The sequence below is a fragment of the Bos taurus genome, chromosome 20, assembly GCF_002263795.3.
Source record: "Bos taurus isolate L1 Dominette 01449 registration number 42190680 breed Hereford chromosome 20, ARS-UCD2.0, whole genome shotgun sequence".
NCBI classification, from domain to species: Eukaryota; Metazoa; Chordata; class Mammalia; order Artiodactyla; family Bovidae; genus Bos; species Bos taurus.
The window spans coordinates 35820646-35845074 of NC_037347.1; the positions used below are offsets into that span (position 1 = coordinate 35820646).

General features: G+C 43.0%; 2 long non-coding RNA genes across 3 annotated transcripts; one reads left to right on the forward strand and one right to left on the reverse strand.

The window, feature by feature from the left end:
* Positions 1-433: 433 nt before the first annotated feature.
* On the reverse strand, positions 434-10106 carry LOC101906686 (uncharacterized). The gene is made up of 3 exons (XR_238980.5): positions 10028-10106; positions 1373-1555; positions 434-1042 (listed from the first exon to the last, which is right to left on the reverse strand). It is a non-coding gene; the product is annotated as an uncharacterized lncRNA (long non-coding RNA).
* Positions 10107-15746: 5640 nt separating this feature from the next.
* Positions 15747-24196, forward strand: LOC101906739 (uncharacterized). Of its 2 annotated transcripts, none has more exons than XR_001494473.3 (5): positions 15747-17403; positions 17556-17783; positions 20181-21075; positions 23448-23684; positions 23846-24196. It is a non-coding gene; the product is annotated as an uncharacterized lncRNA (long non-coding RNA). The 2 variants fall into 2 exon arrangements; XR_813794.4 differs by having other exon boundaries at positions 15757-17403; positions 20181-20313.
* Positions 24197-24429: the final 233 nt, after the last annotated feature.

Consider the following 24429-nt stretch of genomic DNA (forward strand, 5'->3'; position numbering starts at 1 on the left):
TATGAGATTAGTCCTGACTCCACAACTTAAATCATATAATTCTACCATTTGGACTTGGAAGGAACTATCACTTTATGCTTTTCTGTGCTATTCTCATACAGAAAGATCACTCATTATGCCTACACTGAAAGAGGAGATTATGGCTTTGGCAAAACCATAGAATAATATCACATATATTATATTATATTATATATATGTACACACACACACACACACACACCCACACACACACACACACATACAGTAAACTCTGAATCAAATAGAAAAACAACTCAGAAACATTTTCCAGAACTGGTTCACATATTCACCAGGTTTCCCAGGTTTATGGAGCAAATGATTTTGTACAGAGAATCTTACATTTTAAAGTAGAAAGTGATGTTGGACTGTTGGGTCCATCAAATATCAATCTTAATAAAAACTATGAACTATGAGAATGTTGTATTAACCAATTCTAACTTTAACAAAGAATTTGGCTAAATGCAAGGACTGCTAAAGACGGTCTATTCTTCAAATAAAAAAAATCCATTAGCTATTTTCCCTTCTGACATACATAACTACCCTTTTATCATTGCTCATTCAGTAGAGTGGGAAATGTACTGTAAATTCATCATCTTCAAGTGTTTCAATGGAAATAAACCAATTGCCACTTGGAAAAAATGGTTGAAGTATGTTTAGAGAACCCTACACCAGGGTTTAGCAGCTCGCGGTCCAGGTCCCATATCATGTTGCAAACAGGCTGCTTTTAGACCAGCACAGCTGTGCTTCCCCTTTTTTTTTTTTTTTCCTTTTTTTAAGGTCATGGAAGCTGAAGTTTAAGAAAGCAAACAGAAAAAAAAAAATAATAATCACACACACACACACATAGATTTTATTCAGCTTAGAAATAAGCAGGAAACCCAAAGAAAGTGTTCTCAACAATAAGACCTCAGTAATAATACTGAAAAGCAATTCAACCAAGTGCATCTGACAGAAGGCCAGGCAGGCTTCCAGGAGATTCTTGTGGTGAGCTGCTGAGTCATTCCTGGTACCTCCTTTTCCTCATCTGTACATTGGAAACATAAGCAATGACCTGTATCACTATGAAACTATGATCTCATTTGTCTATTCTTTAAAAAATGTTTACAAATCCATAGATTATTTCTGACAGAAGCCGCCTCTCTAGAGACAGAGGTAGGGTAGATACACAATCCAAAATTCTGATTGGCAGGTTAAAGATATCATTAATATCACATGATTACCTCTAAGTCAATTCCAAGTTTGTGACACTTGTTACCTATACTACTGCATATAAGCCCATGCACTTGACTGCCAGTCTTCTGATGATTCTGGTTCTACCACTGAATTACTGTGAGATTTAGAGAAAGTTACTTACCCTCTCTGGGCATTGATTTACTTGCTTGTCAAATGGACAGGGAGAAGTAGGTTCATCTCTGGGGCTTCCAGGTCTCATATTCAGTGGTCACAATGAGTCATGAGTGGAGTGTTGCTGAGTAAGGTGTGTTGATCCCCTGCTTTACTCACCCTGAGTTAATGAACCGTCACTCCTTTTGACCGTCTGCAAATAGGAAGACACCCATGTATGAAGTAGTATCTCATTTCTAGAGATTATACATAAGATGTTTACAAATGCATAGATTGTTTTTGAAATGTTATCCAGAACTTTGGGGGATGGAACTGGTGGGAATGGAGAAGCTGAAGGAGCCAAGAGGCTTCCTTTTCATTGTAGTATGTGGGGAAAAAAAAGTGTCACATGAAAGTTTAACTTTTCTAATAAAATTATTACTTAACTCTAAACACATAGGTGAGCTATGATATGAATTGTGTAATTAAAGAGGCTTATGAACCACTTCCTGACTAGTAAGTCAAGGGAAGTAACGGGTTGCCTCTAACCCAAACATTCCCCCAGAGAAGGCAATGGCAACCCACTCCAGTACTCTTGCCTGGAAAGTCCCATGGACGGAGGAACCTGGTAGGCTGCAGTCCATGTGATCGCTAGGAGTCAGACATGACTGAGCGACTTCCCTTTCACTTTTCACTTTCATGCATTGGAGAAGGAAATGGTAACCTGCTCCAGTGTTCCTGCCTGGAGACTCCCAGGGACAGGAGAGCCTGGTGGGCTGCCATCTATGGGGTCGCACAGAGTCAGAAACGACTGAAGCAACTTAGCAGCAGCAGCAGCAGCAGCAAACATCCCCAATGAGAAAAAGTCATCACCTGATGAGAAGGTCTTGGAAGTGGGACAGACATGAATTTGAAGCTTGGCTCCCTCACCTAATGTGGAGCTGTACAGCATTGAGCATGGTAACCTCTGACCCTCTTTTCTCTCTAAAGCATGAAAATAATACCCACTTCATAGGTTGTCTGGGGATGGAATCAGACAATAGAACTACTAGCTTTTATTACTGTTTTTAAACAGTAGGTGCTAGAACTATAGCTAATTTGCACTATCTGGCCATTATTTGTCTCATCTTGGGTCTGCCCCAATGCAGAAACTAATATTGATTGATTGATTTTATAAAACTTAAATAGCATTTGCCACAAGCTAGGCACTCTTCTAAACTTCACATCAATTGTAATTCGTTTAGTTCTTATTAGACTCCTTGGAGGTAGCTACTAGGATTATTATCTTCATTTTATAGATGAGAAAACACAAGAGAGATCAAGTATTTCCCCAGAGTCACAGAGAAGTAAGTGGAGAAGCCAGGATTGTAGTCCATGCAATCCTGAGTGCAGTCCCTGCCCTAAAGCCCTATGTGGGGCTGCCTCCGTGCAAACCTGTTTTTAAAATGGTTGGCCTTCTGTGGGAGAATGTACTGGACATCCAAGTCAGAGATGCTCCTCTGCTCCCTTCTTCCATCCATAGATCTGGGAGTTAAATAGGAACTAGAGAATTCTCTTTCCTCTGGGCAGAAGCAGTACAAAAAAGACCTGTCCCCTCAGCCTCAGCAGCTGCTGAAAATGTCCCCCAGGTCCTCCAAGTACCCAGGCTCCAGGTAGTACTAGTGGTGAATAACCTGCCTGCCGATGCAGGAGACGTAAGAACCACGGTTTCAATCCCTGGGTCAGGAAGATCTCCTGGAGAAGGAAATAGCAACCCACTCCAGTACTCTTGCCTGGAGAACTCCATGGACAGAGGAGCCTGCAGGGCTACAGTCCATAGGGTTGCAAAGAGTCGAACACAACTAAAATGACTTAGCACAGCACACAGCACATGTCATATGCAGAAAAATATAAACAACCATAGGATAACAGCTGGGAGGTGTGAAGTGAGTTGAGTTTAGGCATGGAATTCAGCCTGGGGAAGGCCAGTTTGAAGCTGATTCTGACCAAAGCAAAGACGTGAGGTGGGCCATCCAAGAAGAGTTGACTTTCTTTGTATAATAAAATGCTTCTGATATTCACATCCAATCCTGAAGGTCAGTCTCCGGAAGTATTGGGCTACCAGAGAGTTTCCCTCTTTGGGGTTAAACTGGTGACTCTCCTGTTGTGAGAGCTGGAGGTTGCTTTCTCCAGATGTGCTCCACAGCCCCTTGAGCCTTCTCTGTTCTCTAGGGTTACCAGGTCACATCCCCACCTTGGTCCCTTGCCTGTGTGTTATAAGGATCTTCACAAGGCTCTCCTCTTGCCCTGGCATTTGGAGGGACTGAATTAAACCAGTTCAAGCAGGTTTCTGCTGAACACTCCCTAAGCTTGTGTGTATTGTCAATATGCAGCTTTCCCCAGACATATTTGGCCCTAGATTCTCTGGTGAGGAATACCTTTTAATAACTCATAGGACTAGAATTCTAAAATACACAGTTTAAGAGACTGGTGCTGGCTGAGGAGCAAAGGGAAATCAGAAGACAGGGTCCTGCCCTTCAGGAGCTCAGATTTTAGTGGAGAAGATAAAACCCTCAATGACAAATGACAGCTCAGTTGGCTAGGTGCTAGATGCCAGGTATGTACAGTGACGTGGTGGTGGAAGGGTTAGAGAAATAGGAAAAGGGCAGAGAAGGCTTCAAAGAGAAGCTGATCTAAAAGCTGAGTGTTGAAGGATGAGTTGGCCGACCACTAGGGTAAAGGAAAAGGGCATTTGAGCTAGTGGCGTGCGTGTGCAAACATATGGCATTAGGGAAAAGCAGGGCTATTCAGCAGATTGTCAATAGATGTAGATGAAGCCCCAGGTACTATTTGGGAAACGGCTGTAAATAAATCTAGAAGGAAGAGGGCAAATGAGGAGGGAGACTGTGCCAGGCATTGTGTTTAATTTTATCTGGCAGTGAGCACCAAGCAGTTACTGAACCATGGAGAAAGTTCAGCTTCCTGCTTTGAAAAGAAAACTACAGTGGCCTGGAGGACAGATTGGGAGGTTGTGAAAAGACACAAGTAACTGGTTGGAAGACTGCTGGAATATCCACGTGAGAGATGATGGCAGATAACCAACAAAATGGCAGTAGCGAAGGAAAAGTGTGAAAAATTAGTAACTGATTAAGAGACAGAGTTGACTTAGGGATGGAGGAAGATAGATGAGTCAGAGATAACTCTGAAGTTTCTGGTTTGCATAACCAGATGGTTGCTTGTGCCATTATCAATAAAGAGAGGACAAGTGAAGGAACAGCTTGACGGAGAGTACAGTGGTTTCCATTTGGGCGTGTCAATTTTTTAGGTTCTTGTGGAATCTATAGGTAGAATTACTGATCTGGATTTTAGGCTGGAGATATATATATTTGGAAGTTTTCAACCTAAAAATAGCATCTGAAGCCCTGGGAGTGAATACGATGGCCCAGCAAAGTAAAATAGGGAATGAAAAAGAGGTAAGCCAAGTGCAGAGCCCTGGAGAACAGATGCCAGATGAACCTGAAGGAGGAAGTAGGTCCCAGTGCGATGATGTGGCAATGTTAAGTCAGAGTCCCAGTGCAGTGGTGTGGCAGAGCCCCATGGAAACATGGTCTGGAAATTAGTGCCCAAGTGTTGTTCCTGATCCTGTAAGGGGTGCCCCAACCCATTTAAGAGCTGTGCCACCGTCAGAACTCCAGGTCCATGAGACAACTCTTAAGGTGTCACCACTTCTATCTGTACCTTTCATCTCTTCCTCCTCCCACCTTTACTGCAGGCCTTCGAGTGTGTGTCCTGGTTGACGGGTCCTTCTAACTCTCCTGCTGCCACTCTTGCAGCAGGCTGCTCAGTTTCTGTCCTCTTCTATTCCACCAGAGCAGTGTATGCTTTCAGCATTAACCCAGGGCTGCTGGTCACTTTGTGGAAGGGAGTCTGCACTCTGCTCCTTTCCTCAAGTCCAGAGGACTAGGTCCAGAGTGATCAGGAAACACATCAGGGTTTGAATCCTAGATTCAGAGAAGACATCTTCATGGGAGACATTTTCATAGAAGTTGTGGCTAAGACCATGAATGCCATTGTCAAGATAAAGTTTGGAAAAGGAGAGGAGAGGGACAAAAAGGAATTTGAGAAAGCTTCTGTTTTCAGGGTACCAAGAGAGGAACAGAGCCAGCAAGGGAGCAAGGGAGGCTATACAGTAATGTTCAGGAAGATCAAAAAAGAACAGAAAACATGGTGACGTGGAAATCACGGAAGGCAATAGTAAATGAAGGAGGCGTGGTTGCTGTGCTGAACGCTGCAGAGTTTACAGAAGATGATGAAAGCAGCTCTTTCGCCCCTGTTTGCCCAATTCTGTTACCCTCTAACCTTTAAAGAATCTAATTATAGAAATGAGATGACTAGGCAGTTTAACCTAACTCCTGACTTCTCTTCTCCTGAATGCACACCATGCCTTTCCTAACCTGTTGATTCTTCTTCTAAATAAAATGATATAAGAATGAAGAATTAAGCAGTTTAAAAAAATGACTAACTCTCTAGCCCCAAGAGTCCCCTTAGCACTCCTGCAGGCAGATCATGAAAACTAAATAGCTTCTAAAGAAAGAGTCAGCCAATCTGCATATAATGCTGAATGATGTGATATTCAACTTCCTGCCTTAAGGATTCACTGAGATTCTTTCTTCCCGCTTTTTTTCCTTTGAAAACTGTCGTGGCTGAGCAGAATCTTTGGAGTTGGTCCTGGCACATGAATCCATCTTCTCCTCAGATTGCTGACTTTTCTAATTAAAGCACTTCTCCTTTCTATCGACCCTTGCCTCTCAAAGTATTGGCTTCCTAAGCCAAACCTGAGTTGGGTGATGGATTCTGGTTTCCACGGTGGGCCTGTGCTCTCATGTCGTCTGGCTCCTCTGGGCTTTCCAGACTAAGGCCAATGGCTGCAGCAGCCCTTCGGAACAGTCACGATGAGCCATCTGCTTGTGGTGGCCTTGAGAGGGGCACTTCTCAGGGAGGTCCCAGTAGCCACTGGAACTATTAGTTCTGTGGACTCTCCGGTCTCTTTACTGCTTTGCACTACCTGCCAATTTTTGCTTTAGGAGTCCACAGAAATGGAAAAGTGCCCTTGAGACTAGTGTACAAGCTCCAGGAACTGGATTTGTCCACTGGACAGTGCCCAGGCAGCCTCCTTCTGTGGTCAGTTGATCCTGATGTGTATCTGATATTGAGGGTCATTTTTGAGCACCAGGCATCATTTGGGCAAGGAATGCTGTTTTGGGGGGCAGTTTGTTCTGATGTGCATATGCTGTTGAGTTATTTGTATCTCAGGGAGTGCCTGATTAGGGCGAGGTCTGGTCTATCTGTGACGGCCATACATGTGTGTGCTTTGTACTTGGTGTCTGAGTTGTGATCTGCGATTACCATTCCGCCTTCTGAAATGGGCAATTCTGGCTCTGTTTAGTGCAGAGCCCTCTTGGGTGAATTCTGTCTCACTGGAAAAATTTTAACTATGAGGCCTGTGACTAAGAAAAAGATGATATTTTATTATAACATGATGTGGCCACAATATTCTTTAGATTTCATAGAAAATTGATTAAGGTGAAACTCTTTTGAAAAATTTTCAAACTGGTTCTTTTTGCATATGCAGTTAGGAAAAATATTAGCTTGATAAAACATCTTTTCAGAATTGTGACCCAGAGGGAAAAAGTCCTTCTAGGAGAACTTGCTTTTCTCTCTCAGTGCCTTGAAACCAGGACTCTCAGAAACATTTATCTTATCTAGATCATCTCTAATTCTTGAGATTGAAGGGGGAAATGAGGAAAGGAGCCTTGTAAACTTTCACTTATTCCAACTGTTATTTATAAACTGGTAGTTTTCTATTATACTACCTGATTCATGACTAAGTTTAGAAAATGCAGCTATGGGATCTCTGGTTGTGTCTGTTTATATGTCTATGTGTAAACTATCTTTGTATGGTATTATCAAAATTAATTTGTCAATGGACTCTACTTCACTTGCTTAAAGGAAATTCAGTGCTTATATAAGTTTACCTGAGGTTTCCCTGATGGCTCAGATGGTAAAGAATCTCCCTGCAATGCAAGAAACCCAGGTTCGATCCCTAGGTCAGGAAGATGGAGAAGAGAATGGCTACTCACTCCAGTATTTTTGCCTGGAGAATTCAATGGACAGAAGAGCCTGGCAGGCTGTAGTACATGGGGTCACAAAGAGTAGGATATAATTGAGTGACTAAGACTTTCACACACATAAGTTTAACTAGGATTATTTACGTTAAATTATATGGAATACATTATCACCTGAGTGATAAACCTTATGGTGTATGGATGTTATTAATAGAAACATTCTGGAAATGATATAAAGTTTCTAAAATTTGGGTATATCCTTGTATAATGTTATAATTTCATTTGTTATCTTAGTTAAATATTTCTTTCTGGGATGCCTCAGGGATCCTCTAAAGCATCCCACAGTTAGTGGGAGATTAAAAGAACTTCAAATAAATTGGATATTTGGGAAGTTTGTCAAAAGCTTCAAAACATTTGGTCAAATAAAATCATAGGTCACCATGAGACAATAATTATTCCTTGAACTAAAATGACAAAAGATATTAAAAGCAAATTCAGATGACTTAAAGGGCCTCATAGTACAAGTACTGATCCTCCACACCACAACTGCAACTAGAGGGTCTGTGCACAAGGAAGATGTCACGTGGTGCAACGAGGGTCCCACGTACCATAACTAAGACCTGGGCAGCAACTCACTGCCCAGATGGTTCCTTGCTATTATGATAGATTATTGCAATGTTTAATTGAATTATTAAAAGAACACTCCAAGTATTCTGAAGCTTATCTGGTCATCTATCTTTGGATGGAGATCAGATGCCCCATGACTTGCAACCAGGAGATTATGCATACTGTGTACCTGCTAAGTTGCTTCAGTCATGTCTGACACTACGGACCAGCTTCCTCTGTCCATGGGATTCTCCAGGCATGAATACTGGAGTGGGTTTCGATTTCCTCCTCCAAGGGATCCCCCAACCCAGGGATCGAACCTGTTTCTCTTACATCTCCTCCATTGGCAGGCGGGTTCTTTACCACTAGCACTGCCTGGAAAGCCCTATGCATTCTAGAAAAGACAGAATTTAAAGGACTGACGCCAACCTTGATGAAAGGACCTTTATTCAATACTGTTAACTAGCTCATGGGCTTCCCTCGTGGCTCAGTGGTAAAGAAACCACCTGCCAATGCAGGAGATGTGGGTTCGATCCCTGGATCCAGAAGATCCCCTGGAGAAGGAAATGGCAACCCATTCTATTATTCTTGCTGGGAAATCCCATGGACAGAGGAGCCTGGTGGGCTACAGTCCATGGGGTCACAAAGAATTGGACACGAGTGAGATACTAAGCAGCAATAAACTAGCTCATGCACAGCAAAACTGAAGGGAATTGACTCTCATATTAACATTTCCCTTTAAAAGGGGCCCCTGCACTGGACTGGCCTATAGAGAGGACTGCCAACCTTGAAGTCATCTTAAAACAACGCTCAAACTGAGGGGAAACTACCAGACCAGGATGAGAAGATGGTGACATCTGAAGTAGACAGTTGGTCCAAAATGCCAGATCAGGCCTGTGCACCAGTCACTTCGATAACTGCTTATATTTTGCTTATGAACCAAATGTATTTCACAATATGATGCAGTTAAAACAAGTCCAATTGTCAAGTTTATGGTCAATTACCTATATCCAGTACTTCTGGGTCACCTTGGTGGATTTCTCTACTCCAAGGCCCTTAGGACATTTATTCTTGAAGTAAGAAATTATACCTCTGCTCAGACCACTATTGATATTATTACTAGGTGAGATCCCCTCTCCTGACCAATTAATACCTTCTCTGATCTTGTCCGTAACAAAGTCTTCTCACAGCTATGGGATGGGCTTATGTGGTTAACACCAGGCTATGGTCGTTTAAATGGCAACCCACTCCAGTGTTCTTGCCTGGAGAATCCCAGGGATCGGGGAGCCTTGTGGGCTGCCATCTGTGGGGTCGAACAGAGTCGGACACGACTGAAGCAACTTAGCAGCAGCAGCAGCATGGTCGTTTAAGCTTAAAGGCTCCCTTATGTTGGGAATAATTAAGCCATAGTAAGGATAGCCAGTCTAGTAACATGGGGAAATTGGGCTGAGTGCCTCATGTACAATGCCAATATATAATTTCCCATAAAGATTAGGATTGATACAGAACAGACTAAATCAGATGACCTGGGAATTATACTGGGCTGTACCTGATGGAAGCTCTTGACTTAAATTCTTACTTATGATCTTACTAATACTGCTAACTATATTATTAATATATTGCCTGTTTTGCAAAATTGTTACTGCTTATATCACCAAATGTGTGATTGGGCCTCTGACAAAAATAATGATGATCAGAAGACTTGAAGCATTTGGTCAGATATGTAGTTCTATATGAGATCAATGATTGTAGTAGTGTAACTCTAGATTTGGGAAGAAGAAACATGAGGCAATATCTTTCCTGGACTATAACAGACTAGTAAGACAGGTGACCCAGAGACTTTTGGCCACTGTTAGGGCTTCCTAGGTGGCGCAGTGCTAAAGAACCTACCTGCCGATGTAAGAGATGTGGGTTCGATCCCTGGGTCAGGAAGATCCCCTGCAGTAAGAAATGGAAACCCAGTCCAGGATTCTTACCTGGAAAATTCCATGGACAGAGGAGCCTGGCAGATTACAGTCCATGTATTGCACAGAGTCAGACGTGACTGAGAGACTGAGCACAAGCACACAAAAAGTCCTAGTCCTGACCTTGGAATGAGATTCCAAACACCACGGTATGAAGTGGTTATGAAATGCCTCCCGAGTCATGATTGAATTTATGACCATTCGGGGGCCCTGCCAACTAAAACTTGGCACTTGCCACCTCCCTCTACAAGGATTAAGTCACAAGTTACTGCAGTCATTGACCTTCAACACACCCTGAAAGGAGTTCAGGATGGAGATCAGTGTGCTGAGAAAAACTCTCAGAATAGATCTTCAAATTGTTAGATATTTCCAAGACATGTTATGAACCCAAATTCTTGCACCTCCTCATATCTAGAGAAGCACTGAAACCATTAACAGTGACATCAGTTTTGGTCATCAAAGAGAAAAATGCATTTGAAAGTCAAAATCAGGTAGTGGTTCAGACATCCAAGGTAAAACTAGGTGGCCATCGTGGATATGATTTCAGTACTTTCTGATATTGCTGAGAACTTGAATTTTCTGAGCCATATCAGACTCGGACGCTACCAGTAATTCTCAAGCAGCGTCTGATGGCAAAACTGAATATTGACCCTGTGGGTTCTTCTGCAAAGTTATGATTAACCTGTTGATCTAAAACTTTTCTGGGTTATGCACCTGTTCCTTCTCAGGACTGAGGAAAATCAAAGAAAAGGGGGGATTTGAACCAAGCAGAACCCTGGAGTTTTCCTCCCCCAGCAAGTATAAAACTGATCAATTAATGATTAAACAATAGAGTCCCAGACTCTGTCTGATGTACATTCCTGAGTTGTTTTACAGATATATAACTGCCTCCAGAGAGAGGAAAAAAGCTAACTTCTTGACCAGACTGTAGCTATGACATAAGCTGCTTCATCTTGAGCAATACTGAATCTATGGCCAGTACAATCCCAAGAGCTGGCCTTAAGAGAATGGGATTAATATTGTTATTGTTCTTTAGTCATTAAGTCATATCCAACTCTTTTGCGACCCCATGGACTGTAGCCCACCAGGCTCCTCAGTGTATGGGATTTCCCAGCCAAGAATACTGGAGTGGGTTGCTAGTCCCTTCTCCAGGGCATCTTCCCAAACCAAGGATCAAACCCATGTCTTCTGTATTGGCAGGCAGAATTCTTAACCACTGACCTACCAAGGAAGCCCTGGAATTAACATTATTGCTTATAATAATCTATATCTTTGCAGACATCAAAAAGTAGATTGTTCTGCCTGCATATGTAAGTGGGCAACTAAAGTTGTCAGAAAAGAGATACTATCATCTTCCACTCTGAGAATACAGCACACTGTGTCAAGATGAAGTTACAGAAGATGGACCTTTGCCCGTAATCCATAGAAACGGAATGGTGTTTGATGGTGGGGAACTGATAGCAGTTCTTCTGCCCCTTTCCTTTTTGTCTATTTCTATCCCCTCTAGCCTTAAAACAACCTAATTATATGAATGAGATCACTAGGTAATTTAACCTAACTTCTCTCCTGAATGCACACCAAGCCTTGCTTAAACTGTTGGTTTTTTCCCCTAGATAAAATGAAGTAAGAATGAAGAATTAAGCAGTTAAAAAATGACTCTCCACCCCCAACAGTTCCCCTTAGCAATCCTATAGGCAGATCATGCAAATAAAATAACATCTGAAGAAAGAGTCAGCCAGCCTGGTACAACACAGAATTATACAGAATCCAGCCTCCTGCCTCAGTGACTGACTGATTGTTGTTGTTGTTGTTCAGGCACTCAGTCACGTCCAGCTCTTTGCGACCCCGTGAACTGCAGCACGCCAGGGTCCTCCATCCTTCACTATCTCCCTGAGTTTGCTCAAACTCATGTTCATTGAGTTGATGATGCATCCAACCATCTCATCCTCTGGCATCCCTTTCTTCTCCTGGCCTCAATCTTTCCCAGCATCCAGGTCTTTTCCAATGAGTTGGCTTTTTGCATCACAAGGCCAAAGTATTGGAGCTTCAGCATGAGTCCTTCTAATGAATATTCAGAGTTGATTTCCTTTAAGATTGACTGGTTTGATCGCCTTGCTGTCCAAGAGTCTTCTCCAACACTGCAGCTCTAAAGCATCAATTCTTCAGTGCTCTGCCTCCTTTATGGTCCAACTCTCACATCTGTACGTGACTACTGGAAAAACCATAGCTTTGACTAGACGGACCTTTGTCATCAAAGTGATATCTATTGGTTTATTCCCCCCTTTTCTCTGTCATGGCTGAGCAGTCTTTGAAGTTGGTCTCAGGACATGAGTCCACAATCTCCCCAGATAATTGGCTTTTCTGATTAAAACATCTTTCCTTTCTATTGACATTTGCCTCTCAAATTACTGGATTTTGAGCAATTGTCCTTCAATTAAAAATTTTAAAAAATTAACTGAAAATACAAGACACTGAGGAACTGTTTGCCATCTTCCCCGCTCAGTCCTTGGCACTCTGCACGTTCATCCCTCTGTGATCGCACCCACTCCCACGGTTTCAAGGGCCACCTGTGGCACAGCCCTCTCTGTACAAATGTCAACACAGAGCTACTCCTGGAAACCTGCCCTTCAGTCTCCAGATGGCATTTCTGCCTGCCCCCCAAGGCTTCCATCTCCACTATTACTACTCTGCCCAATGGACTGTGCACTTGGGCTGGTGAGCCTGTTAATACTGGTGCCAGAACACTTACAGTCAAACTAGGGGCCACTTTACAAAAAAATGCTTACCTTAGCTCTAAGATTTCAAGGCACCTCTTGAGTGGCATGGCCCTTGGTGTCTCCTCTCAGTTCAGTTCAGTTCAGTCGCTCAGTCTTGTCTGACTTTTTGTGACCCTGTGGACTGCAGCACACCAGGCTTCCCCATCTGTTCATCACCAACTCCCGAGCTTGCTCCAACTCATGTCCATCAAGTCGGTGATGCCATCCAACCATCTTATTGTCTGTCGTCCCCTTCTCCTTCTGCCTTCAGTCTTCCCCAGCATCAGGGTCTTTTCCGATGAGTCAGTTCTTTGCATCAGGGGGCCGAAGTATTGGAGTCTCAGGTGGCCAATGTATTTGTGTCTTCTCTAAAAGGAGTATTAAAAGGCCTTGACTTTGTAAAACTCCCACCCCTGACTCACTTCTGTCCTTGTTCTTGGTTCTATCTCTGACCCATTTCTAAGTGATGCACTCTTGCTGGAAGCACAGCTCTGGAGAAGCTTGCCGTGCATCTCTGGACCAAAAGTGAAAATGAAAGTTGCTCAGTCATGTCCAGCTCTTTGCAACCCCATTGAGTGTAGCCTGCCAGGCTCCTCTGTCCATGGAATTCTCCAGACAAGAATACTAAAGTGGGTAGCCATTCCCTTCTCCAGGGGATCTTCCCAACACAGGGATAAAGTCCAGGTTTACCACATTTCAGGCAGATTCTTCGCCATCTGAGCCACCAGGGAAGCCCAGGAATAGTGGGGTGGGTAGCCTATCCCTTCTCCAGGAAATCTGCCCCACCCAGGAATAGAACCAGGGTCTCCTGCATTGCAGGCATATTCTTTACCAGCTGAGCTACCAGGGAAGCCCCTTCTTGGCCAAGAAGGTCTAGGTGAAGCTGAGGACCCAGAAAGTGGCACGAAAGGGCATACCCGTTCCTTATCTGGGAAATCCAGATGCCACTCTGTCGGATGAGGATGGTCATCACTGTCTCAAAGTGAGTAATGAGCGCAAATTCTCTCATGTTTTAACCAACAGGTTAAACAGGTTTGGAGGGTCCATGGGGTCACAAGAGTTGGACATGACTTAGTGACTAAACAGAAAATTGAGGGGCCATTATGGACCAGGCATTGCGTTGGGTGCAAATGCCTGCCATTGAGGCAGTGAATTAGTACAATAAAGTGGAAACGATGCTGCAATAGGAGTAAACTACTGTTCTTCCCTAGGGAAGCATGGAGAAGGGGCAAGCAGCCCAGAGTTGAGGGAGTTAGAGTTGCTGTCAGTCCTTTGTCCTTGTTGGAGGAGCTGCAGTTGGCCATTGAGAGATGCTGGGGGAAGGAGAGGAAAGGAACTGGGAGCGGTGAGCAGCAGAGGAGTGATTCACTGTGGTTGAGACCAAGAGTGCTGGGTTTCGGTGCAGTGGGGCCAGGTGGAAAGCGTGCCTTCAAGCACGAGGCTCTTTATTTTATCTCTAAAGCAAAAAGAAACCAATCTTCAGTCCCAAAGCCACTGCCACTGATTCAGTTCTTAGTAAGATCCCACCACGTGATTCCTGGATGTAGCTGGAGAAAGCATTTCAGTCTTGATTCTAATGTAGACCAATGGCTCTCTGTCTCTCAAACTTTGTTTCATTATCATCTCCCTAAGGAGCCTTTTGAGACATTTTTTTCCCCTAATCACTCTGCTGCCTCCTATGAAATTTTAATATCACAGAAAATATTCATGTGTTTAAGTGCCATGGACACATCTGTGCTTTATACATAAATGATTCTGTGTTTCGAACCAGTTTCCACCTGGGGAGTGATGACCTCAAGTTTCAGGTTTAATAAATGCTTGCCTACTCTTCCCACCCCCTCCTCCCTCCTGCCACCTCTCACCTCTTCTCACTTCTCATGTTCAGTATCCAGCTTGTCATTTATCAAAATCCTATCTGGAGTCCCTCGTAACCACCCCAGCACAGGTGTTCTCAAGCATTTTCATGCATGCATGTGTGCTCAGTTGCTCAGTTGTGTCTGACTCTTTGCCACCCCATGGATGTAGCCCCTCAGGCTCCTCTGCCCATGGAATTTCCTGGCAAGAATACTGGAGTGGGTTGCCATGTCCTCCTCCAGGGGATTTTCCTGACTCAGGGATCAAACCGGCATCTCTTGCAGGTTCTTTACCAGGTGGCTTCTTTATCACTGAGCCATCGGGAAAGCCCTCTCAAGCATTTGGAGCTGGGTAATTCTTTGTTGGAAGTGGGAGTCTGTCCTGTGCTTTGTATGATGCTGAGCATCTTCCCTGGCCTCTGCCCTTAGATGCTAATAGCACCCTGCCCCCACCAGTTGTGACAACCAAAAACGTCTCCAGATACTGCTAATGCCCCCTGATTAAGAACCACTTCTTTAAGGCTTTAGCTCCTGGTTCTTCTGCTCCTTCGAAACAGTGTTTGCAATCACACTACTTTTTCAGCCCAGGAGAGCAGGCATCCCTGGTCCAGCGGGTTCCAGGAAGGAAAAGACCCTGCCCCTTGCTTTGTCAGCCTCTCACCCTACAAGCTACTTCTGTGTCTTTCCTATGTGCAACACTGAACTCTCCAACTCAGACCTCCAGGTCCTGAGTTGATAATCTCATTACGACTAATCCTGTTTACGGCCACTCTCTTGGCAGAACAATCTTGCCAGGACCGAGGCTCTTTTCCTTGCCACCTACTGTTGTTGCTGTTCCATTGTTTCTGGGGACGGTGGCCTGGCCGCGTATATGCTTTCATTGATAGAGCCTATCCTGTTTACGAGGAGTCTGCCGAAGGGCCCCATCAAATACTTCCATCCCTTCCTTCAGTAAATGGCTCTCTTTGATCTGTGAGAGGCCAAATAGTGCTTATCAGAAGCGGAGCTTCCTCTCGCTAATGATGGGGACATCCTGTCCCAGAAGACTCCCCAAAATAACACTTTATGAATTTCAGAATATTTTCAGGTTTCTCTTTTTTGTTTTTTCATAAGCGTTTTTTTTTTTGTTTTGTTTTGTTTCGTTTCTCAGCTTATCTCTTTATGACAAGTAAAGAAAAGGGTTGATTTGAGTTGCTGAAGTCCAGGATAATACAAAGCGAAGTGATTTTCTGCAGGTTACCACCAAACAGGAGGAAAGGACGGGGCTGGTGATAATATAAATATTTGGAAGCAGGACAAGAGACAAGATTAGGGCTGGCCAGGTGAGATCCCTTTTCACATTGTCAGTTTACAGCTTCAAGTTATCTAACAAGGTGAGAAAGAGGTCATGGGTATTAGTCATCTGAATACCGAAGTGGTAGGAACTAGCTCAACTATGCAGATGAATGATTAGTGGAGTTTTATACTTGTCATAACTTTAAAGAAATTTCCAGAGAAGGCAATGGCACCCCACTCCAGTACTCTTGCCTGGAAAATCCCATGGACGGAGAAGCCTAGTGGGCCACAGTCCATGGGGTTGCTAAGAGTCGGACACGACTGAGCGACTTCACTTTCACTTCTCACTTTCATGCATTGGAGAAGGAAATGGCAACCCACTCCAGTGTTCTTGCCTGGAGAATCCCAGGGACGGGGAAGCCTGGTGGGCTACCGTCTATGGGGTCGCACAGAGTCGGACACGACTGATGCGACTTAGCAGCAGCAGCAAGAAATTTCTGGGTGAAGAGATTCTCTCTGTGTTGCAGTGGTTCTCAAAGTGCAGGACCAAAAGCCGGTGTGGGAACTTGTTAGAAATGTTGATTCTCTGGCTCCATCCCAGACAGTGAATTTGGCACCTCTGGAGATGGAGCCAGCATCTGCACTACCCAGCCCTCCCCTGATTTTAATGAAGCTGAGAAACATGTCTCTATCCATAACCCTCAAAATGCCCAGTACCTATGAAACACATAGGGACCTGATGAAAATGCAGGTGTCCAGAGCCCCATCCTTAAAGACACAGCTTCACTTGGTCCAGATTGGGCCCTGGGAAGCCTGCTTTGTTAATAAGTATCCCAGGGTGATTTGAATGCAGAGTCCAAGGCCCAAGCTTAGGGAAGCCCTGATTTCTCTTCCCAGGGGCACTAGAAATTTTCTACAGTGCTCCAGTTCTGTTCCAGAGAGACTCCCCTGGGTCCTGAGAATGAAGTGGGTATCACAATTCAGCTTCCCTTCCCAGTCATTCCATGAAGCTGGCTGCTAGGGTTACCTATTGTGGCAGGTGGTTCTTTTCAGGATTACTCAAAATACTGGAAGGTCAGGCTGGCCCCATCATTTCCTTTTACTCTGCCGTCTAAAGCACTTTGCTAACTCCTATCCTGCCCTGGGCTCACGCCGCTAGCCTGGAAGGAAAAGCTTTGTATCCCACTACTAGTTCCTTGAACCACAATCCAAGACACAGCTTGGTTTTCCCAGGAGTTTTGGTTTGCACAACTGATGCATTCCAGGCATTGTTGGGACGCATTGTTTTCTCCTCTTTTCCTCCACCCCTCAGCCTATGCCATATGAGTAGCATATATAGCCTCCTGGAGTGACCATCCTCAAATCCTAACCCTCTCTCAAAGTTGTCTCTCCCGCCAGATACCCTGCCTTTCACCGTGCAGAACTGCACTCGCCAAGACCACTATCGGCTCCGAATTCCAGCTCCGAGAGGGAGCTGTGGCTGCTGCTATATCTAGGCTTCCAGGTACAGTATTGCTGTAGTTGGGCTCCTGTCTTCCTGGTTTTGTTTCTCTCATTCTTTTTGACGTTTTACCACTTAACTTTTCTGCTGCTTCTGAATGTCAGGTTCTTTTTTTTTTTTTTCTTATGTGGTTTACTATGATCTCTTCTTGACAGATTCTTCCTTCAGTTTGGCACCCTAGACATAGGGTCCTCCTTTGTCCCCAGTCACTGTTTGGAACCCCATAATAGCGATGGCTGGGGTCCCCTAGAGCTGCTGCATACAGCTGTGCAGTCCGTGCACTGCACAAAGACACCCGAAGAAGGCAGCAGGTACCGACTGAAATCCAGCTCGTGCTCACCAAGATGAGTGCCTGACACTGTGCTGTGGACAGCCGCAAGAAGGTACCCTCTTTTGTTTTCTCTACGTGACAAATATGTATATACATCTCTCTCTCTCTATGAACATATAATTACATGAGATTATCAGCTGAGACTAGGTTGATGTGTTTTATTGTCATCTCAGTGTTTACATGAAAATGAAGACTTTGAGAGGGCTTGAAAACATTTTATGAGAAATAGTTAACTCATAAGTTTTATTTCTTAGGACAGTTTTAGGTTTACAGAAAAACTGAACAGAAAGTACAGAGCGTTCCTGCATGGTCCCACCCACCGCCTCCCACCCCACCTCCCATTTCCTCTATTATTAACATCTTGCACTAGTTGAGGTACATTTGTTATGATGAATAACCTAATATTAATCCATTATTATGAACTGAAGTCCATAGTTTACATTAGGTTTCCCTCTTTGTAGTTGTACAGGTTTTGGCAAGTATACAATGTCTTGTAGTCACCACGTTTGTATCACACAGAAGAGTTTCACTCTCTAAAAACCCCCTGTGTTTCACTTCCCATAACTCCCTCCCTTGCTTCCCTTCCCCAGGCCCTAGAAACCATTGATCTTTTCACTGTTCCATAGTTTGGTTGAAGGTATACTTTTCTTTGTACAGAGGAATATCTACCAGCTAAAACCACAAGGTTGCTTCTGCCCAGAGACATACCATTTAAAAAGAAAAAATTAGTCAATGCCTAGTTTAAGTTCTTTCTCTGGATCCCTTCAGTGTATACCATTTCCCTCATTTCTTCTTATCCAGTACCACTCTTTTGAATTACTTTATGGTCCCCTTGCTCCATTTAGCCACCCCTCCCCTTCTACGACGCATCTTCTGTGTCAGTATTGTCCCAGAGACCTTTCGGCAGTGATGAAAATGCTCTACATCTCTGCCACCCAATACAGCAGCCACTAGTCTCATGTTACTTATCGAGCACTTGGAATGTGGCTAATGCAATTTTTTCGTTCTATTTAATGTTAATAATTTCAACTTACATAGCCCATGTGGCCAATAGCTACTGTACTGGACAGCACAGATTGAAGTTTTTGCATCAGCCAGATCACCCATCCTGATAGCATTCAGAATCTCCCCTTCTTCATACTTGAATCCTCCCTGTCCTCTTGAATCCTCCCTGGCAAATTAGAAAAGTAATTGAATTCTGCCTGACCCCGTTCATCACTACAATACCTAGCTCTCACATCGGCGACATTTATCACCATCAAATATATTCTTTTCTTACCCAGAACATTAAGATGTCTTATAAAATGTACTTAATGTATGAGGCTCTCCCACATTCCTTGTCTATGCCTTTTTATGTCTCTCTCTGTTAAATGTTTTCTGTTCAAGACTCCATACCCCTAGAAGACAGAGTAGAATTACATAACTCATGCTTTATTTGGCAGTCACTATAAGCCATTGAAAGTGGGCTAATACATGCCATTTTAGAAGATTGTGTCACAACTTTGAAGGGTTGAAAGGGGAGGAAGAGAAGAAACAATAACATCAAAGAAAATAAAGGGAATTAAGAGTTTCATCTTGGAGTCAGCACGGTCTGAGTCAGGAGTTGTGGCTGGGGGTTCTCAGGAGGCTGGCTTTCTGTGCCACCAGGAGGCCCATGACCTTGGTCATACTGGAGGCTCAGCTTTCTCCTTCATAGAATGAAGGGGCTGGACCAGAGGCTCTGGTTTGACCTGCCTCCCACATTAAGATGTTCCTTGGGTCCACAGTAGCCTGGGAATGACTAGGGCACTGGAAACAGGCTGTGATCACATGGAATATTTCACACAATCTCACCCCCACCACCCGCTTCCCCAACTAGCAGTGTCAATGATGAACACATTAACTTTGCTAAGGACAAGACTGAAATAATATTTTAAGAACCAACGGAACCCAGTTCAGAGTGAGTCATTGGTCCTGACTCTAGTGGCTCAACTGACCACAAAAGTTTGTGAATAGTCTATATGGTGTCCTTAAAACATCTGCACAGACCTTTTATTTCCAGTGCTTTGGACAGAGATAAACACAGTCTTTCATCCAAAGCCTACATTCCGCAAAACAGATGAAAAGTTGCAGTATAAGCGCGGCCTCCCTGGCTGAGTCTGCCTTGCCTGTATGCCCATGTGAGTGGTCAGTTAAATGCCTGGTCTCTGTTGTATAAGCAGTAGGAAGTCTCTGCATTTAAAAATAGAGTGAGTTGTGCTAAAGTAAAACTCATGTTCTGGAACTCTTAATGTGCATGTAATTACCATTTAGGATTCCAAGTTAAATGATTTGCTAATGGCCACTAAATGTGACATACCCCTGAGTAAAATCATTGATTCCTAACTTGGGAGAGTTTGAGTGAAGTGTCCTCAGCCAAGTACTCAAGTATGTTTTCTTTCTCTCCCTAAACCTTGCTTCTGCGGTGAAGAATAGGAAGAGCAGCGTCGTGATGACTACAGGAGACCAGGGCATAGCACTGCATAAACCCTTCAGAGGCTTCAGCGCCATTGCAGTGACCCATTTGTTGATATCACTTGCCTACTGTCTCTCCCTGCTAAAATGTAAGTTCCAAGAGAGGAGGGATTGTGTCAGCTTTGCTCAGAGTCTGGCATGGGAGATGGAGTCAACACAAATCTTTTGAATGAAACATGTAAATCATCTAGCGTCCCTGCAGTCAGATCCCTGGGCTTGGCTCCTGGGTTCTTGGACAAGTAGCTTTCCTGCCTGTGTCTTTGTTTCTTCTTCTCTAAAGGAAGATAGTGATGGTATCTACTTGATTGAGTAATCATGGAAATTAAGTGAGATGATATATGCAAAGATCTTAGAACAGTGTCTGGTACATAAAACCCAATAAATGTTAATAATTTTTAATGATGATGATAGTTGATGTGTAATAAGTACTTCATAAATGACATTTCTTCTTCCTATTTGCTATCATTATTGAAAGTGTTTTTCCCCTTTGAAGTAGGAGTTACATGGTCCCCAGTTATGTGTATTACTATAATAGGATGGCTGCTTTCCCTTTTTATGCTATGCCCGGCACAAGGGTGGAGACATCATGTCAAAGAAACACCAAAATGCTATTCACAATGGTACATGGGTCTTTAGGGTCCAAGGAAAAGTTACAAAATAATTCACCTCCCTATATTACATCATTCCTCTCTGACCTCCAATACCCTCCTTTCATCTCTATTTGACCAATCATCCCAGAAAGTCCCCAGTTTGCAAATCAGCCTCCCCTACAGGATCTGTCTCTACCCATCAGAGTTAAAGGATCCTTTTTAGCAATCTGTTCTCTCATGGAAATAATTTATTGCCAGAAGGTAAGCGATAAAATTCTGTCTCTTTGTATTTAGGACAGAAAGGGAAAATAAGAAACAATACTTGAAACTAATTCTAGATCTTGCCTTTACTAAGTCACTTAGTAAAGTCACTTAATCATCCAGAAGGTAAGTTACTGGATGGAATATGTCTCAGAATAATATCAGATGGTACTAATCAATATGTGATCCACCTCTGGGCTTTTGAAAATTAAATGAGAAAAAAACATGCAAAAGACCTAGTTCTAATTAAGAGAAGAGAGTTTCTAAATTGTGAAAAGAACAAATTTTACCACCCCCACCATAGTCACTCTGAGTTTCCACGTTGATCTGGAAGATTTAGCTAAGGGCTTTTTCCTTTCCCTAGGGACCCCGTTTGTAAATGGTGGGGCTACATCCTGCCTGAGGACAAAGGAGGGGCGGGGAAGGACACAAACACAGGCACACATGCATACACGCTTTCTTTTTGCCTTCTGACCTCTTTTGCAATTCGTAAGTAGGATTTGACTCATGCTGTAATTTCATTCCGATATTTTCTACATAGTGTTCTTTAATCAAATAAGGCAATCAAATCTTATCCTTACCCTCTCCCCTAATGTGCTAGATTTAATGACACCAGTTTTGAATTTTATAGCATTTCAAGAACAAGCTTTTTCCCATACAAAGTGGGATTCAATTTCACTTATTTGAGAACTGACTGTTGTTAAAAATCTAATTATTTTTAATAAGCAAAATCATTTTGATCCATTTTATTGTTTTTTATGATTAAGGAGCATGCACTTTAAGATCTGTGGTTCTTTGAAGTATAACACTATGCATTACTAGTTCAGGTTTAAACATGATCTAGCAAGATCCGTACCTACTTGTAAAAAAATGGGGGAGGGGTTAGCTCGACACTTTAAGAAGGCAGTATTCTAAAGAATATAATTGTGATAAATGACAGTAGTATCATAGATCTCCTCAGTTTAAATTAATACTAAGAAATATGTGCATAAGCTGATCCATTTAATTCTAAGAGAGTATATAAAAACGTTGCTAACCTAGAGACAGATGGTTTAGACTGGGTAAATGATCTGGAAAACAAAGTGAAAAGCTTGGAGGATTTTATAAAGTTTGCCAAAGCAAACCTAGTTCTAAAGAAAAACATTCAGGCAAGTTCCCCAGTTCAGATCTTAATATACCTTTTATCCTATTAGAAGCCATTCCTTTCTTGAGCTTTGAAAGACAAAATCTGAGAGGTGCTTGATTAATCCTCAGGGATCTAAGGCCTTTTTAAAAAGGTACTCAAAGACCTAAGCAAATATTACCTCTGAATTTTATATTTTATTCCTTATTTGTCTGAGCAAAATCATATGTCCTACTAACAATTCTAAGTGGATACAACTTCTAACCTAAAAGAAAAAAAAATGGAAAGTTAAAAATGTACTTTGGGATTTAGCAAGAATTGAAAATCCATTTTTTTTTCTATGAAGTAATGACTTTTATGGGGCTTTTATAACAATAAGTTTGGTTAAAAATACTTAAAGCCAAGGGGACTAATTGGAGAGTCTCAATATCATGCTTTGGCTTTCCTAGTGGCTCAAATGGTAAAGAATCTGCCTACAATACAAGGGTTCCATCCCTGAGTGGGGACGATCCCCTGGAAAAGGGAATGGCTACCCACTTCAGTATTCTTGCCTGGAGAACCCCATGGACAGTAGAGCCTGGCAGGCTACAGTCCATGGGGTCACAAAGGGTTGAACAAGACTGAGCAACTGAGCATGCACACACACTGCCTAGCAGAGAGCTGGTAAAGTTAGAAGATGGTAGATAATGACGGGTAAAGAGCAAAGGGTGGGAATCAAGCACACTGAGATCAGATTCTAGCTTTGGAGGACAAAGGTGGGAATTCTCTGAATCTGCATTTAAATCTGATTATTCTTCTCCCTATTCACCCCATGGTCTTTACTCCCCCCTCCACACACACACATTCACACTCACACAGAACTGTGACAACTACCACTCTAGATGGCTTCACCTTGTCTTTAGGATAAAGTCCCAAGCGTGCTCCCACAAAGTAGTGTCCCTCTCACATCTATCCCTGGTTCTCTTAGCTCCCCCAGCAGTGCCCCTTTTCAGTCCCCCAGAAGTGCTCTCTGGCCCTTTCTTGATCCCGTGTTATCCAACCATGTCTTGTCTCGTCTGCCTGGAAGTAGTTTATCCCGAGTGCCAGTACCTCTTCTCCCATTAAGTGAGTAACCCTGAATGTCTAGGTTTAAACATCATTTTCTCAGTAAGATTTTACCTCCTGTCCCCCTCTAAGTTAGGGCTTGACATTGTGCTCCTAGTTTCCCTCTTTCTTCCCTCTTGTTTCACTGGGATATTTCTTCCCCCAGCCCTCCATTAGACTGCGTGAGACATCTGTGTATATGCAGAAAGTGGTGCCCAGCATGGAGTGGGGAGTGGCAGGTTTGCCTTTTTCTCTACTGCAGTCCCAGAGTCCAGCCCGGAGGCTGCTTGTAACACGCACTGACTGGATGCGTGAAGGACTTTGTATCGGAAGACTGAGATCTCCTCCCAGACGTGTGAGGGCCAGATGTCTGCACAGAGTTCAGAACCTCTCTCAGCACCTGGTAAATATCTCAGCCAATGGTGGCTATTATCATTAATAGAAATGTTTAAGTGATGAATTTGTTTCATTTCTAAATTTTTTGGTGGGCACCTCTCCAATTGGGAGAGCTAAAAGATTAGCAAAGATGCCCATTTCTATCCATTCTTTTCAATACTATTGCAGGGTTTTGGAGCAGAACAAGATGAAACAATGTGCCAAACCAAAATTGGAGCCAGGATAGAAAATGGCTTTGATGTGATGGATCCAGTGTAATTGTATGTTTGCATGGGCCTGGCTGTACTCCAGGTGCACACATCCATAACCCAGTCCGTCAACCAGATGTTACCAGTTTTTTTTTTTAATAAAAAAAATACAGAATATGATCTATGCCTATAGAAACCTACATGTTAGCACTTGGAAAATGATGGCAATGAATATCATATAAAAACATAATTTGCAAAAGATAATTATAGAATCCACATGAAAGTCTTATACCTGAATCTTAAACTTGAGTAATAAAAGGTTAAAACTGTACCTCCCACTGGAATTATCTTCTTTTATTTAAAATTATAAATAAGTGTAAGACTTCTATTATTTTCAATCAACTAAGCCTCTTAAGTTACAAACTCTGCTGAAATCTAAAAGGGCAGGATAGATGCTAATGATTCTTAGTACTGGAAGAAACTTTATGATTCAAAGCAATGAAGTCATAATATTGGTACATCATATATCAGGACTGATATTTTAAAATGGGAACTTTTAATTCC